The sequence below is a fragment of the Hyperolius riggenbachi genome, chromosome 1 (assembly GCF_040937935.1).
Source record: "Hyperolius riggenbachi isolate aHypRig1 chromosome 1, aHypRig1.pri, whole genome shotgun sequence".
NCBI classification, from domain to species: Eukaryota; Metazoa; Chordata; class Amphibia; order Anura; family Hyperoliidae; genus Hyperolius; species Hyperolius riggenbachi.
Genome location: NC_090646.1, coordinates 625,893,982 through 625,909,219, shown reverse-complemented (window position 1 = coordinate 625,909,219; position 15,238 = coordinate 625,893,982). Strand labels below are relative to the sequence as shown.

Below are 15,238 nucleotides of genomic sequence, written 5' to 3'. Positions count from 1 at the left end.
CCTGGTGCTAAGATCTGCCCTGAAGGTAGCACACATTCAGACATCAGCTATCTGTTAACACAGCTGTTCAACACTACTTGCTCATTGCAACGGATTCATCGCCACTAGCATCTGAACAGCTTGTAAAAATGTGCAGCATCTTCCGGGCTGTAGCGAGGTTTCTCCAGGTAGGAGAAGGCGGGAAAATGGTGAGAATACAAAATACGAGTTTGAGATTAGTTTCGGGCTCGAATTTAGCATAATCATAATTTTGCAGCAAAATTTGCAATTACCAGTATGATGTGAAATTGTAATGCCTAATTTCCGGCAAATTCATAATTTCTGATAATTACAAAATGCAATTGCAGATTTTGAGGAAATTGATTTAAAAAAAAAATTCAAAGAAAAAAATGTTTAAGGGCTTGTTCAAACTGCAGGCAATTTCGGCCTTTTTTCAACCGCATGTGGTTTTTAAAAATGCCAATGAATGTCTATGAGAAGGTTCATATCAGCGCGGGTCATGCGGGTTCAGTAAAGCGGGGCATGGAACATTTTTGAGACGATTCCGCCTCAATGGAAGGTATAGGAGAAACGCAAAACGCTCACAAAATCGCTTTGTGTTGCCTCAAAAAAAGCCCACCCCGGACGGACACGCGAGCCAAACGCGATGTGCAGAAGGCCTTAAAGGGAAGGTTCAGGGACAGTTAAAAAAAAATAAATCCAAATCCACTTACCTGGGGCTTCCTCCAGCCCGTGGCAGGCAGGAGGTGCCCTCGGCGCCGCTCTGCAGGTTCCCGGTGGTCTCCGGTGGCCAACCCGACCTGGCCGCCTCTTCTGCGCTCCATTGTGCGTTCCACGCCGGCGCGCTGACGTCATCGGACGTCCTCCGGGCTGTACTGCGCAGGATCAGTAGTTCTGAGCCTGCGCAGTACAGCCCGGAGGACGTCCAAAGACGTGAGTGCGCCGGCATGGAACGCACAATGGAGCGCAGAAGAGGCCCGACCTGGCCGCCGGCCTGGCCAGGTCGGGTCAGCCACTGGAAGCCTGCGGAGCGGCGCCGAGGGCACCTCCTGCCTGCCACGGGCTGGAGGAAGCCCCAGGTAAGTGGATTTGGATTTTTTTTAACTGTCCCTGAACCTTCCCTTTAAACGCGGTAAAATTACATTTTCCTGCAGTACACTTTAAATAAATAATAATAATAATAATAATAATAATAATAATAATAATACTACATCATCTCCAAGTTTTGCATTTGCATAGTAAACCAGTGATCCAGCCAGGGCTGTGGAGTCAGTACAAGAATCACCCGACTCCAGGTACCATAAAATTGCTCCAACTTCTTAATCTAATGGTGCCCATACATGGTACAATAAAACCATTTGATTTTACCATTTATTCGACCAAAACGATTGAAAAATAAACGATTATCCTGATTTTTTTCTACAAAAATCCGATCGGACAAAATTTTCTACCCGTAATGGAAAAAAAAAAAAAATTTAAAAGTACCATGTATGAACATGGTATGTGGAGTTGGTACAAAAATCATCCAAAACAGACTACTCCGTTAATGAAACCTCCGACTCCAGGTACCCAAAAATTGCTCAGACTCCTCGACTCCCAACTCCACAGCCCTGGATCCAGCGCTAGGGCCCTCTGGAAGTTTGCAACCAACCGCTCTGCCGTCTCTGAACAACGCATGCGCAGTACCCTGGAGCTGCCCAGACTGCCACAGTGAGGCTGCGTTGGACAGAGGGTCCCCGCACTTTATCGGTGGTCTCCAGGAGGATGTGTGAAGCAGAAAGCATGCGCAAGCAGAACTCTTATAAATATATTTTAAAAAAGTACCGCACCAAAATATAAATTTTACAGAGCTTCATAACTATTTTCTACTTAATATTTTAAAATCAATTTTCTAAAAAAAAAAAAAAAACCCGACAAGATCTTTATAAAAACATTAAAAAAAAAACGCATTTTCCCTTTGGTTTCTGGTTTGCACAAATGTGTTTTCGCAATTTACATGAAAAATTATTCATGAAAGCCACATTTATAATTTTGCAAAGACATGCAAAACAATTTCTAAATCGTAATTACGTACAATCAAGATTGCAAAAATGTCTTCACTTCAGGCAAATATTTCTTCACAAAACTTCAGGCAAGTGAAATAAGCACATGACGATTATCACTATTTGAGAGGCGTCTACCACTCCCGAGAGGCTGCACACGGCGAAATTCTACCGCTACTCTGAACAAACCGGAATAACAACCAGCCACGTGTGCCTGATGTTCAGATGCAATCCTAAGCACAAGGCACTTCCTGATGGCAAGTGTTCTTTCCTGCGAGCAAACCACCAGGAATATTCAACCTCTGAGTGAATTGGCAAATACATGAGTAAAAAGGGAGAAAAAGAAAAAAAAAACATTTCACTGGCAGGATATAAAGCCTTACTAGCAGATCAGGTATTCCCCTCACACAGGAGTGAAGTGGGAGTTGGTGGAATTCCTGTGTGCAGCAGTATGAAGGGATACCTCAGACATTCCATCGCCATGGCGTCATGGGCAGATACAGGAAGTGGGATCCACCTGCTGCCAGACAGCCAGGTAGATGTGAATTAAGATCCAACAAACTACCCCACCTGCATTATACTAAAAGCTTTTATACAGAAATCCCTTTGCTGAACCTCTCATCCAGACTGCCATCCTATCAGTGAGGGAGGGAATCACACTTACATCGGTGGGAATAGACAATTCCCAACAAGCATCTTGCTGCACAACTGTGCATAGTGAGTGTGAGAGTGAGTGAGTGTGCGCGTGTGTGTGTGTGTTAGGGCTGCACGGTTTTTCAGTTTAAAACCAAAACCGCGGTTCATGGCAAGACGATCTGCTGATCGTCAGTATGCTCGGTTTTTCGGTCCGCTGTCTGTACCTTTTGTGTCTGGCCCCGCTGTGTGCGGATTGGCCGGAAGCAGTGAATATGTATGAGTATTAATGAGCGGGGGGCGGATCCACTCCAGCGAGCGGCCGTGCACACGCAGCTTTACCAATCACTGGATAGCGATGGAATGACGGGAGCGGTAGGCGGAGCTGTATGCTCTGCACAGCTCCGCCTACCGCTGCCGTCATTCCATCGCTATCCAGTGATTTATAAAGCTGCATGTGCCCGCCGCTCGCTCGAGTGGATCCGCCCCCCGCTCATTAAAACTCATACATAGTCACTGCTTCTGGCCAATCCGCGCACAGCGGGGCCAGGCACAAAAGGTACAGACAGCGGGCCGGGCAGTGCGGGCACAATGAATTGCTGCAGATAGTATCTCTTAACATGAAATGAAATGCAACGCCCCCCCCCCCCCCCCCCTTGACCTTAAAGGATACCACAACTGAAATGTGACATAATGAGATAGACATGTGTATGTACAGTGCCTAGCACACAGATAACTACGCTGTGTTCCTTTTTTTCTTTCTCTGCCTGAAAGAGTTAAATATCAGGTATGTAAGTGACTGACTCAGTCCTGACTCAGACAGGAAGTGACTACAGTGTGACCCTCACTGATAAGAAATTCCCCTTTTTTACCTCTTTCTTGCTCTCAGAAGCCATTTTCTGCTAGGAAAGTGTTTTATAGTTGGAATTTCTTATCAGTGAGGGTCACACTGTAGTCACTTCCTGTCTGAGTCAGGACTGAGTCAGTCACTTACATACCTGATATTTAACTCTTTCAGGCAGAGAAAGAAAAAAAGGAACACAGCATAGTTATCTGTGTGCTAGGCACTGTACATACACATGTCTATCTCATTATGTCACATTTCAGTTGTGGTATCCTGTAAGTGCAAAAGCTTGTTTAGAGGAGGAAAAAAAAAAAAAAAAAAAAAAAAACACGGGGAAACTTTTTATTTCCCCTAAAAGAGAGAGAGAGAGTGTGAGTGTGAGTGAGTGTGAGTGTGTGTGTGTGTGTCTTTTTTACAGCAGCCATTTCAATGGAAAACTGCATGCACTGTATGGAAAAGTAGTGCAAATTGTATTTTTTTTTTAACTACCTGAAGACAGCTCCAAGCCCATGGGCGTGGTCGCAGCGGCAGTCCCAGGACCGCCTAACGCCAATTGGCGTCCAAGTCCTGCGGCTGCATTGTGCAGGAGATCACGCGCAGGGTGCACACGCATCTCCTGCTCGGGGGCTTCAGTCTACGAGCAGGGATTGCCGCTCGGAAAACTGTGAGATGGCGAAACCGCCGTCTTTACAGTTAGTACAGCGCTGCGATCAGCAGCCACACAGTACTGGGGACAAGAGAGCGATCGACTCTAATAGGCAGAAGCCTATGACAGCCGATCGCCAAGATTGGAGGGAATGGGCAATGGAGGAATTGCTAATGGCTGCCACCTGTATAACCCTAGTTATGAAAAGAGAATAGAGTGAAAAGCATGCCCTGAAATGCTCATAGGCTTGAAGGAGTGTTTATCTTTGTATGTGTCAGAGTGGTGCAACTAAATATTTTGAATGAGAAAAAATGTTTGGTTTGGGTCCGCTTAAACAATAAAAAGGCCTGGTCTTTTGGGGGGTTTAACACTGCGGTCCTCAAGTGGTTAAACGCTATGCAGAATCACATGTGCCTCTGGAAAAAGCAGCAGCCAGGTTGAGCATCGTTTGGCGAACTCTATGGCGATGCATGTTTTTTTAAACTGTTGGCAGTTCGCATGACGGGAGCACGTTTTTTTGGGGGGGACTGTAGTACGTATTTCCGCCACAGGAAGCGAGAGCTAGAGAGTCTTTTAGGCTCTCATTAGCATATATGCATCCCATTACCGGGCATCAGCACAGGGATGTGGGAAGGCTTTTTTGGCGTTGCGTTCGGATAATACTCTGAGCAAGCGATCAATTCCAACCTCCATACACACAAAAATCTGCATTTCATTGACCATTCCCTAATTATGTACATAAATACATCTGCGCAAATGGTCTGAAAAAGAAAAAGCAATTATATAAATCCATTCCCTAATCATTACTGCTTTTTCTTTATACACCTGATCTGCTGGATGCTTGTTCAGAGTCTATGGCTAAGGGCTCGTTTCCACTAGTGCGGCGTGCGTCTCGTAGACGCCCGCCGGCACTGAGCGGGTGGGCGGGATCACAGGCGAATCCCATGAGCCGTGCCATGCACGGCTATGGGATTCGCAGCCTCCGCAGCGAATTCTGCGGGGGGTTCCGGCCAAATCGCTCCCGCAAGCGATTCCGCCGCGGCCCCGTCATACCCTATGGCAGAGTTTCCTCGTGCGAATCGCCGGCAAAATCGCTGAAGTGGAAACGGGCACTAAATGTATTAGAGGCAGAGGATCTGCAGGAATGCCAGGCAACTGGTATTGCTTAAAAGTAAATAAATATGGCAGCCTCCATATCCCTCTCACTTCAAGTTCCCTTTAAGGCCACATTCACAGTGGCCATTGAAGTTCCTTGTGACCACAGGAATGCAATGCAATGGATCGGGACAGCTGCACCACACATTATCCACACGTTGCCTCAGGTACAGTGGAGCATACAGTCAATGAAAAGTATGCTTCACTTTTACTGCATGCAGTAGGTTACCATACCGCAATGCACCCACCGCACTGAACATTGCATAGATGATGCATTGCGGTAAGCTGCATTACAGAGCGGCCGTTACACCACTGAACACTGTCCTAAACACAGACATTTGTTATTACCGTACTCCATATTTGTGTATAAAGGCCAGTCTAGCATTACCGTGTAATTTTTACTAAAAAAACATGGATTTGCTTAAATGATTTTCTTCTTAAAACCTCAAAACTTACAAGGATTTGACTGCATCTGCCTCAAGCACCTCCTGAGCCCAGCAGACACCCCCCTGGGGTATGTGTGCAGCATGCTGAGAGCGTAACATCTAGCTCCCAGGGGATATAGAAGCTTGTTGTAGTCAATTCATTATAATTACAGATTATAGATAGTATCTGGATCTCACCTGACCTTTTTTTCTTTTTGCTCTGCGAGCATCAACTCCCCCGAGTCAGAACGCAGCGCAGAACTAACCTGATTCAAAAGGTTAATGTTCGACACTTCACAGCATTATTAATAAGTTATTAGGCAATAATCACTATTTCTAAGGTCTCAAACACACTAGAGCGATTTTGTGAGCGTCTAGGGAGCGATTCAAACCGCTAGCAATTTCCCTAAACGCTCAGCTAATCTTAATGGATGGGCCAAATTCCACTGGAGCCATTACCAAATCGCAAAACGCAGGACATGCAGCTTTTTTTGCGTTAGCGTTTCTTCAATGTAAAGTAAATAAACGCTGGTGTAATTGCTCATGAAAACCTGCACAGAGTGATTTTGCTAGAGTTTTGAAATGACTGCACACTGTAAACAAATTAAAATTCATTGAAAGGACCAATCAGAATTAAAAACGCTAATCGCTACACAATCGCTGGCAAAACGCTTACACTTATCGCTTCCTAAATTGGCAAAAAGTGCTCATGAAATCGCTTGCAAAACGCTCATACAAATCGCTAGCGATTGAGATTAGCGATAGCGATTTGTAGTGGGTTCCAGGCCTCAATCTGATTAGCTCTGTGCCAACTTCCTGTACAGCCCAGGTGAATTCCGCTTCCTGCGGTGCCAAGAATTTCTACGAAAGCCAAAATCTGTGCTCATCTCTTATTATAATAAAGTATTAGCTAAAAAAAATTAAATAAATGGTACTATTCCATTAGCCGGGCGCAACCACCAGGTGGCGTTAATTACTATTCCCCCTCCAGGCCGCCATGGATAGTAGAGAAAGATGTAACTCTGGTGGAGTTTTATCGCCACCTAGCGGATGCGCACGGCTAACGGAAAAGTACCAAAACACAAAAAAACGAAATTAAAAAAAAAAAAAAAAAAAAACAAAATGATGAGCCATAAGCAAACCAAGCCAATTGGTCAATCAAAAACATCCCAAAAACAAAGATAAGTTAATTGACTTCCCCATAAATTGGCCCTAGACTACGGTACATACACTACACGATACATATACATAGACTATTGTATTAGATGTTGAGCCCCATTGAGGGACAGTTTAATGTTTAGTGAGGAGGGAAAAAGAAAAAAAACAAAAAAAAAAAACCTGATGCTCACCTATGGACAGGGAAGGCTCTGGGTCCTAAAGTGCCTCTGCTCCTCTCACGGTCCCCTTATTCCAGTGCTGTGTCCCCCTGTAGCAGTATCCGACCGATCGGTGAAATATTGCTCTGTGCCAGGAGCCAGAGTGTTTCTGAAGACAGGTGGCTCCATACTGCGTCTGCACTAGAGCGCGGAGGATTCATCACTGAGACGAGGGACCATGAGAGGAGCGGGAAGGCTCTATAGGACACAGAGCCTTTTCTCTACTTAGGTAAGTATCTGTTTTTTGGTTTCTTTTCCTAATTTATATGGTTTTAAGTGACAAGAAAATATACTCGTTACAGCACTGTAACACTCGTTACAGCACTGTAACACTGTAATAGTATAATGCTGTGGATACACGGTAGGTTTCTGTACCGTGTATCGAACAGCTGATCCGGCCAGCTGAATTTTATCAGCTGGCCGGATCAAGCCGCTCAACCAGCACCCGGTAATCGATCCGCGCAGACGAGCGGGGACGTGGCTGGGGTCGATCGCCGCCGGTCAACCCATGTATTGCAGGCATAAGAGCTTATCCAATCAATCGCTCAAGATATTCACACACACACACACACACACACACACACACACACACACACACACACACACACACACACACACACACACACACACACACACACACACACACACACAGGTTACTTGGAATAAAAGGGTATACAGTATACACCATATAAACACGTCACTCTAGATCTGACACCTGCCTGTTGCTCCAGATCATGTGACCCATCCCTCTGGGCTCACAGACTGTCAGACACTAAACTTTTATTCCTGTGTAATTACAGTCAGGCAGTCAGCCATGCTGGCTCTACAAGCAGGCAGGTTTGGGGAAGCCCCAAAGTTCCCATGTAACTGTTCACTCACCTGAAGGCTCGGCAGGCTGATGGTAATAATGGAGCAGGTGGAATAGAGTGAGGGAATCACAGCTCAGGCAGAGAATGAATGGGATATGGATGAGAGGAGTCCGTACCTGCGAGGAGTGCAGCACCTGCGCCCCGTCTGTCCGTATAGCAGCAGCAGAGAGAGGAGTGACGGTACTACACGCCTCCCTGCTCACATTACACAGCCTGCAGGGAGTGGCCCTGACATCAATGCAAAGGGAATGTGTGGAGGGGAACGGCCACAGAGCTGCCTCCCAATCACTGCTGGAACTTCATCATCACCTAACAAGCATTCCTGGCTGGGAAAGAAACCGAGCCTGGTACACACATGCAAATTCTGATTGGGCTATGACTGGGGCTATGACACCTCTCTGTAACATGCGGGCTGACAGACAATACGCTCTATTCACAATCATTTTCCGCATGCGGAAATGCACATGCGGTAAATACCCGACTGAAATGAGACCATCTTGACAGTCAGGGCTCGTTTCCACTGTTCGCCTGGATTCCACCGCGGACGAAATCGCATGCGGATGCGTTTCCACATGCTGTTTTTCCCGCGATTTCGCATGGCTAGGAAGCAGGCAAATTTAACCATGTCACTTCCTGTGTAAAGTTCTATAGCCTTACATGCGAAATCGTAGACGAAATCGCGGGGAAAACCGCATGACAAAGCCTATTAAAAGCATTGCGGGCGATTCGCCTGCATTCCTGCCACACGCGAAATCTGACGGCTGCCGTGCAGATTTTCCCCGCACACCAAAACGCACCCGCACGACGCACAAGTGGAAACAATCCCATCCACTTGTATTGCCTATGCGAATCCGCATGCAGTGCCTGCATGCGGATTCGCTATAGTCGAAACGAGCCCTCACAAAATTGCACGCATGAACATTAACTGCATGCGTAAAACTTTACGCATTAATTATCCACATGCATAAAAAATGCGGCAAAAGTCGGTAGTTCCCGCAAAAAATCTAAATTCACAAAAAAAAGAGGGGCCTTATTTCTGACTAAACTACCGATTTTTTTATCACCTACTAGTACTTGGTGATATATTTAGCTTCCCACTGACTTAAATGGAGTCTGGAGCCTTGAGTGCTGTGTTTGCTGGACTTTAACCACTTGAGGACCACAGTCTTTCTACCCCTTAAGGACCGGCCACTTTTTTTCCATTCAGACCACTGCAGCTTTCACGGTTTATTGCTCGCTCATACAACCTACCACCTAAATGAATTTTGGCTCCTTTTCTTGTCACTAATAAAGCTTTCTTTTGGTGCTATTTGATTGCTCCTGCGATTTTTACTTTTTATTATATTCATCAAAAAAGACATGAATTTTGGCAAAAAAATGATTTTTTTTAACTTTCTGTGCTGACAATTTTCAAATAAAGTAAAATTTCTGTATACATGCAGCGCGAAAAATGTGGACAAACATGTTTTTGATAAAAAAAAAAAACCATTCAGTGTATATTTATTGGTTTGGGTAAAAGTTATAGCGTTTACAAACTATGGTGCAAAAAGTGAATTTTGCCATTTTCGAGCATCTATGACTTTTCTGACCCCCTGTCATGTTTCATGAGGGGCTAGAATTCCAGGATAGTATAAATACCCCCCAAATGACCCCATTTTGGAAAGAAGACATCCCAAAGTATTCACTGAGAGGCATAGTGAGTTCATAGAAGATATTATTTTTTGTCACAAGTAAGCGGAAAATGACACTTTGTGACAAAAAAAAAGAAAAACAAAAAGAATCCATTTCTTCTAACTTGCGACAAAAAAAAATGAAATCTGCCACGGACTCACCATGCCCCTCTCTGAATACCTTGAAGTGTCTACTTTCCAAAATGGGGTCATTTGTGGGGTGTGTTTACTGTCCTCGCATTTTGGGGGGTGCTAATTTGTAAGCACCCCTGTAAAGCCTAAAGGTGCTCATTGGACTTTGGGCCCCTTAGCGCAGTTAGGCTGCAAAAAAGTGCCACACATGTGGTATTGCCGTACTCAAGAGAAGTAGTAGAATGTGTTTTGGGGTGTATTTTTACACATACCCATGCTGGGTGGGAGAAATATCTCTGTAAATGACCATTTTTTCATTTTTTTTACACACAATTGTCCATTTACAGAGTTATTTCTCCCACCCAGCATGGGTATGTGTAAAAATACACCCCAAAACACATTGTACTACTTCTCCCGAGTACGGCGATACCACATGTGTGGCACTTTTTTGCACCCTAACTGCGCTAAAGGGCCCAAAGTCCAATGAGTACCTTTAGGATTTCACAAGTCATTTTGCGGAATTTGATTTCCAGACTACTCCTCACGGTTTAGGGCCCCTAAAATGCCAGGGCAGTATAGGAACCCCACAAATGACCCCATTTTAGAAAGAAGACACCCCAAGGTATTTCGTTAGGAGTATGGTGAGTTCATAGAAGATTTTATTTTTTGTCAAAAGTTAGCGGAAAATTGATTTTTATTGTTTTTTTCACAAAGTGTCATTTTCCACTAACTTTTGACAAAAAATTAAATCTTCTATGAACTCACCATACTCCTAACGGAATACCTTGAGGTGTCTTCTTTCTAAAATGGGGTCATTTGTGGGGTTCCTATACTGCCCTGGCATTTTAGGGGCCCTAAACCGTGAGGAGTAGTCTGGAAATCAAATTCCGCAAAATGACCTGTGAAATCCTAAAGGTACTCATTGGACTTTGGGCCCTTTAGCGCAGTTAGGGTGCAAAAAAGTGCCACACATGTGGTATCGCCGTACTCGGGAGAAGTAGTACAATGTGTTTTGGGGTGTATTTTTACACATACCCATGCTGGGTGGGAGAAATAACTCTGTAAATGGACAATTGTGTGTAAAAAAATCAAAAGATTGTCATTTACAGAGGTATTTCTCCCACCCAGCATGGGTATGTGTAAAAATACACCCCAAAACACATTGTACTACTTCTCCCGAGTATGGCAATACCACATGTGTGGCACTTTTTTGCACCCTAACTGCGCTAAAGGGCCCAAAGTCCAATGAGTACCTTTAGGATTTCACAGGTCATTTTGCGAAATTTGATTTCCAGACTACTCCTCACGGTTTAGGGCCCCTAAAATGCCAGTTCAGTATAGGAACCCCACAAATGACCCCATTTTAGAAAGAAGACACCCCAAGGTATTCCGTTAGGAGTATGGTGAGTTCATAGAAGATTTTATTTTTTGTCACAAGTTAGTGGAAAATGACACTTTGTGAAAAAAACAATAAAAATCAATTTTCCGCTAACTTTTGACAAAAAATAAAATCTTCTATGAACTCACCATACTCCTAACGGAATACCTTTGGGTGTCTTCTTTCTAGAATGGGGTCATTTGTGAGGTTACTATACTGCCCTGGCATTTTAGGGGCCCTAAACCGTGAGGAGTAGTCTTGAAACCAAATGTCGCAAAATGACCTGTGAAATCCTAAAGGTACTCATTGGACTTTGGGCCCCTTAGCGTACTTAGGGTGTAAAAAAGTGCCACACATGTGGTACCGCCGTACTCAGGAGAAGTAGTATAATGTGTTTTGGGGTGTATTTTTACACATACCCATGCTAAGTGGGAGAAATATCTCTGTAAATGACAATTGTTTGATTTGTTTTACACACAATTGACCATTTACATAGAAATTTCTCCCACCCAGCATGGGTATGTGTAAAAATACACCCCAAAACACATTATACTACTTTTCCTGAGTACGGCGGTACCACATGTGTGACACTTTTTTGCAGCCTAGGTGCGCTAAGGGGCCCAACGTCCTATTCACGGGTCATTTTGAGGCATTTGTTTTCTAGACTACTCCTCGCGGTTTAGGGCCCCTAAAATGCCAGGGCAGTATAGGAACCCCACAAGTGACCCCATTTTAGAAAGAAGACACCCCAAGGTATTCCGTTAGGTGTATGGCGAGTTCATAGAAGATTTTATTTTTTGTCACAAGTTAGTGAAAAATGACACTTTGTGAAAAAAACCCAATAAAAATCAATTTCCGCTAACTTTTGACAAAAAATAAAATCTTCTATGAACTCGTCATACACCTAACAGAATACCTTGGGGTGTCTTTTTTTCTAAAATGGGGTCACTTGTGGGGTTCCTATACCGCCCTGGCATTTTACGGGCCCAAAACCGTGAGTAGTCTGGAAACCAAATGTCTCAAAATGACTGTTCAGGGGTATAAGCATCTGCAAATTTTGATGACAGGTGGTCTATGAGGGGGGTCTGAGGGTTTGGCCGAGTGATCAGGAGCCCACACGGGGCAAATTAGGGCCTGATCTGATGGGTAGGTGTGCTAGGGGGTGACAGGAGGTGATTGATGGGTGTCTCAAGGTGTGATTAGAGGGGGGAATAGATGCAAGCAATGCACTGGCGAGGTGATCAGGGCTGGGGTCTGAGGGCATTCTGAGGGTGTGGGCGGGTGATTGAGTGCCCTAGGGGCAGATAGGGGTCTAATCTGATAGGTAGCAGTGACAGGGGGTGATTGATGGGTAATTAGTGGGTGTTTAGGGTAGAGAACAGATGTGAACACTGCACTTGGGAGGTGATCGGACGTCGGATCTGCGGGCGATCTATTGGTGTGGGTGGGTGATCAGATTGCCCGCAAGGGGCAGGTTAGGGGCTGATTGATGGGTGGCAGTGACAGCGGGTGATTGATGGGTGGCAGTGACAGGGGGTGATTGATGGGTGATTGATAGGTGATTGACAGGTGATCAGTGGGTTATTACAGGGAAGGACAGATGTAAATAATGCCCTGGCGAATTGATAAGGGGGGGGTCTGAGGGCAATCTGAGCGTGTAGGCGGGTGATTGGGTGCCCGCAAGGGGCAGATTAGGGTCTGATCTGATGGGTAACAGTGACAGGTGGTGATAGGGGGTGATTGATGGGTAATTAGTGGGTGTTTAGAGGAGAGAATAGATGGAAACACTGCGCTTGGGTGGTGATCTGATGTCGGATCTGCGGGCGATCTATTGGTGTGGGTGGGTGATCAGTTTGCCCGCAAGGGGCAGGTTAGGGGCTGATTGATGGGTGGCAGTGACAGGGGTGATTGATGGGTGGCAGTGACAGGGGGTGATTGATGGGTGATTGACAGGTGATTGACAGGTGATCAGTGGGTTATTACAGGGAAGGACAGATGTAAATAATGCCCTGGCGAATTGATAAGGGGGGGTCTGAGGGCAATCTGAGCGTGTAGGCGGGTGATTGGGTGCCCGCAAGGGGCAGATTAGGGTCTGATCTGATGGGTAACAGTGACAGGTGGTGATAGGGGGTGATTGATGGGTAATTAGTGAGTGTTTAGAGGAGAGAATAGATGGAAACACTGCGCTTGGGTGGTGATCTGATGTCGGATCTGCGGGCGATCTAATGGTGTGGGTGGGTGATCAGATTGCCCGCAAGGGGCAGGTTAGGGGCTGATTGATGGGTGGCAGTGACAGGGGGTGATTGATGGGTGATAGGTGATTGGCAGGTGATTGACAGCTGATCAGTGGGTTATTACAGGGAAGAACAGATGTAATTAATGCACTGGCGAATTGATAAGGGGGGGTCAGAGGGCAATCTGAGCGTGTTGGCGGGTGATTGGGTGCCCGCAAGGGGCAGCTTAGGGTCTGATCTGATAGGTAACAGTGACAGGTGGTGATAGGGGGTGATTAATGGGTGATTGATGGGTAATTAGTGGGTGTTTAGAGAAGATAACAGATGTAAACAATACATTTGGGAGGTAATCTGACGGCGGGTTTGCGGGCGATCTAATGGTGTGGGTGGGTGATCAGATTGCCCGCAAGGGGCAGGTTAGGGGCTGATTGATGGGTGGCAGTGACAGGGGGTGATTGATGGGTGATAGGTGATTGGCAGGTGATTGACAGGTGATCAGTGGGTTATTACAGGGAAGAACAGATGTAATTAATGCACTGGCGAATTGATAAGGGGGGGTCAGAGGGCAATCTGAGCGTGTTGGCGGGTGATTGGGTGCCCGCAAGGGGCAGATTAGGGTCTGATCTGATAGGTAAAAGTGACAGGTGGTGATAGGGGGTGATTGATGGGTGATTGATGGGTAATTAGTGGGTGTTTAGAGGAGAGAATAGATGTAAACAATGGATTTGGGAGGTGATCTGATGTCGGATCTGCGGGCGATCTATTGGTGTGGGTGGGTGATCAGATTGCCCGCAAGGGGCAGGTTAGGGGCTGATTGTTGGGTGGCAGTGACAGGGGGTGATTGATGGGTGATTGATGGGTGATTGATGGGTGATTTACGGGTGATTGACAGGTTATCAGGGAAGATAGATGCATACAGTACACAGGGGGGGGGGGGTCTGGGGGGGGGGTCTGGGGAGAATCTGAGGGGTGGGGGGGTGATCAGGAGGGGGCAGGGGGCAGGGGGGGGGGATAAAAAATAGCGTTGACAGATAGTGACAGGGAGTGATTGATGGGTTATTAGGGGGGTGATTGGGTGCAAACAGGGGTCTGGGGGGTGGGCAGGGGGGGGTCTGAGGGGTGCTGTGGGCGATCAGTGGGCGGGGGGGGGGGGGCAGATCAGTGTGTTTGGGTGCAGACTAGGGTGGCTGCAGCCTGCCCTGGTGGTCCCTCGGACACTGGGACCACCAGGGCAGGAGGCAGCCTGTATAATACACTTTGTATACATTACAAAGTGTATTATACACTTTGTAGCGGCGATCGCGGGGTTAACATCCCGCCGGCGCTTCCGTATGGCCGGCGGGATGTTACGGCGGGTGGGCGGAGCCAGTTGCCGGGGGAAGCGCGCGTCATCAATGACGCGATCGCTCCCCCGGCATGCCTAAAGGACGCACCGCCTGAAGGCGTATTGCGGTCCTTTAGGCGTCCACTTTGCCGCCGCCCATGGGCTGTGGGCGGTCGGCAAGTGGTTAAACATTTTTTTTTTTTGGACAAGTTTTTTTTTATGCCACTTTTTTCCGCATGTTTACTATGTAATTACATGTTTTCCAAATTTTTTACGCATTTTTCCTGTATGCGGGAAACATGCGGAACATTTTGAGGGCTCGTTTTCACTATAGCGAATCTGCATGCGGGCACCGCATGCAGATTCGCATAGGCAATACAAGTGGATGGGATTGTTTCCACTTGTGCGTCGTGCGGGTGCGTTTTGGTGTGCGGGGGAAATCTGCACGGCAGAGCCGTCAGATTTCGCGTACGGCTGGAATGTGGGCGAATCGCCCGCAATGCTTTTAAT

The 15,238-nt window shown here is 46.3% G+C and overlaps 1 protein-coding gene across 6 annotated transcripts in view; it reads right to left on the bottom strand.

The window, feature by feature from the left end:
- ELOVL7 (ELOVL fatty acid elongase 7) overlaps positions 1-15,238 on the bottom strand; it is a 162,990-nt gene that overhangs the window by 64,586 nt on the left and 83,166 nt on the right. Inside the window, exon 1 of one of the 6 annotated variants that reach the window (XM_068271820.1) lies at positions 8,001-8,168. The exons of 2 other annotated variants lie outside the window; for them this stretch is intronic. The gene's annotated coding sequence lies outside the window, so the exon portion shown is untranslated. Of the gene's footprint in view, positions 1-2,425; positions 2,503-2,612; positions 2,637-8,000; positions 8,169-15,238 lie in introns of those variants that run through there. 3 more of the 6 variants (XM_068271824.1, XM_068271825.1, XM_068271821.1) reach the window with 3 other exon arrangements.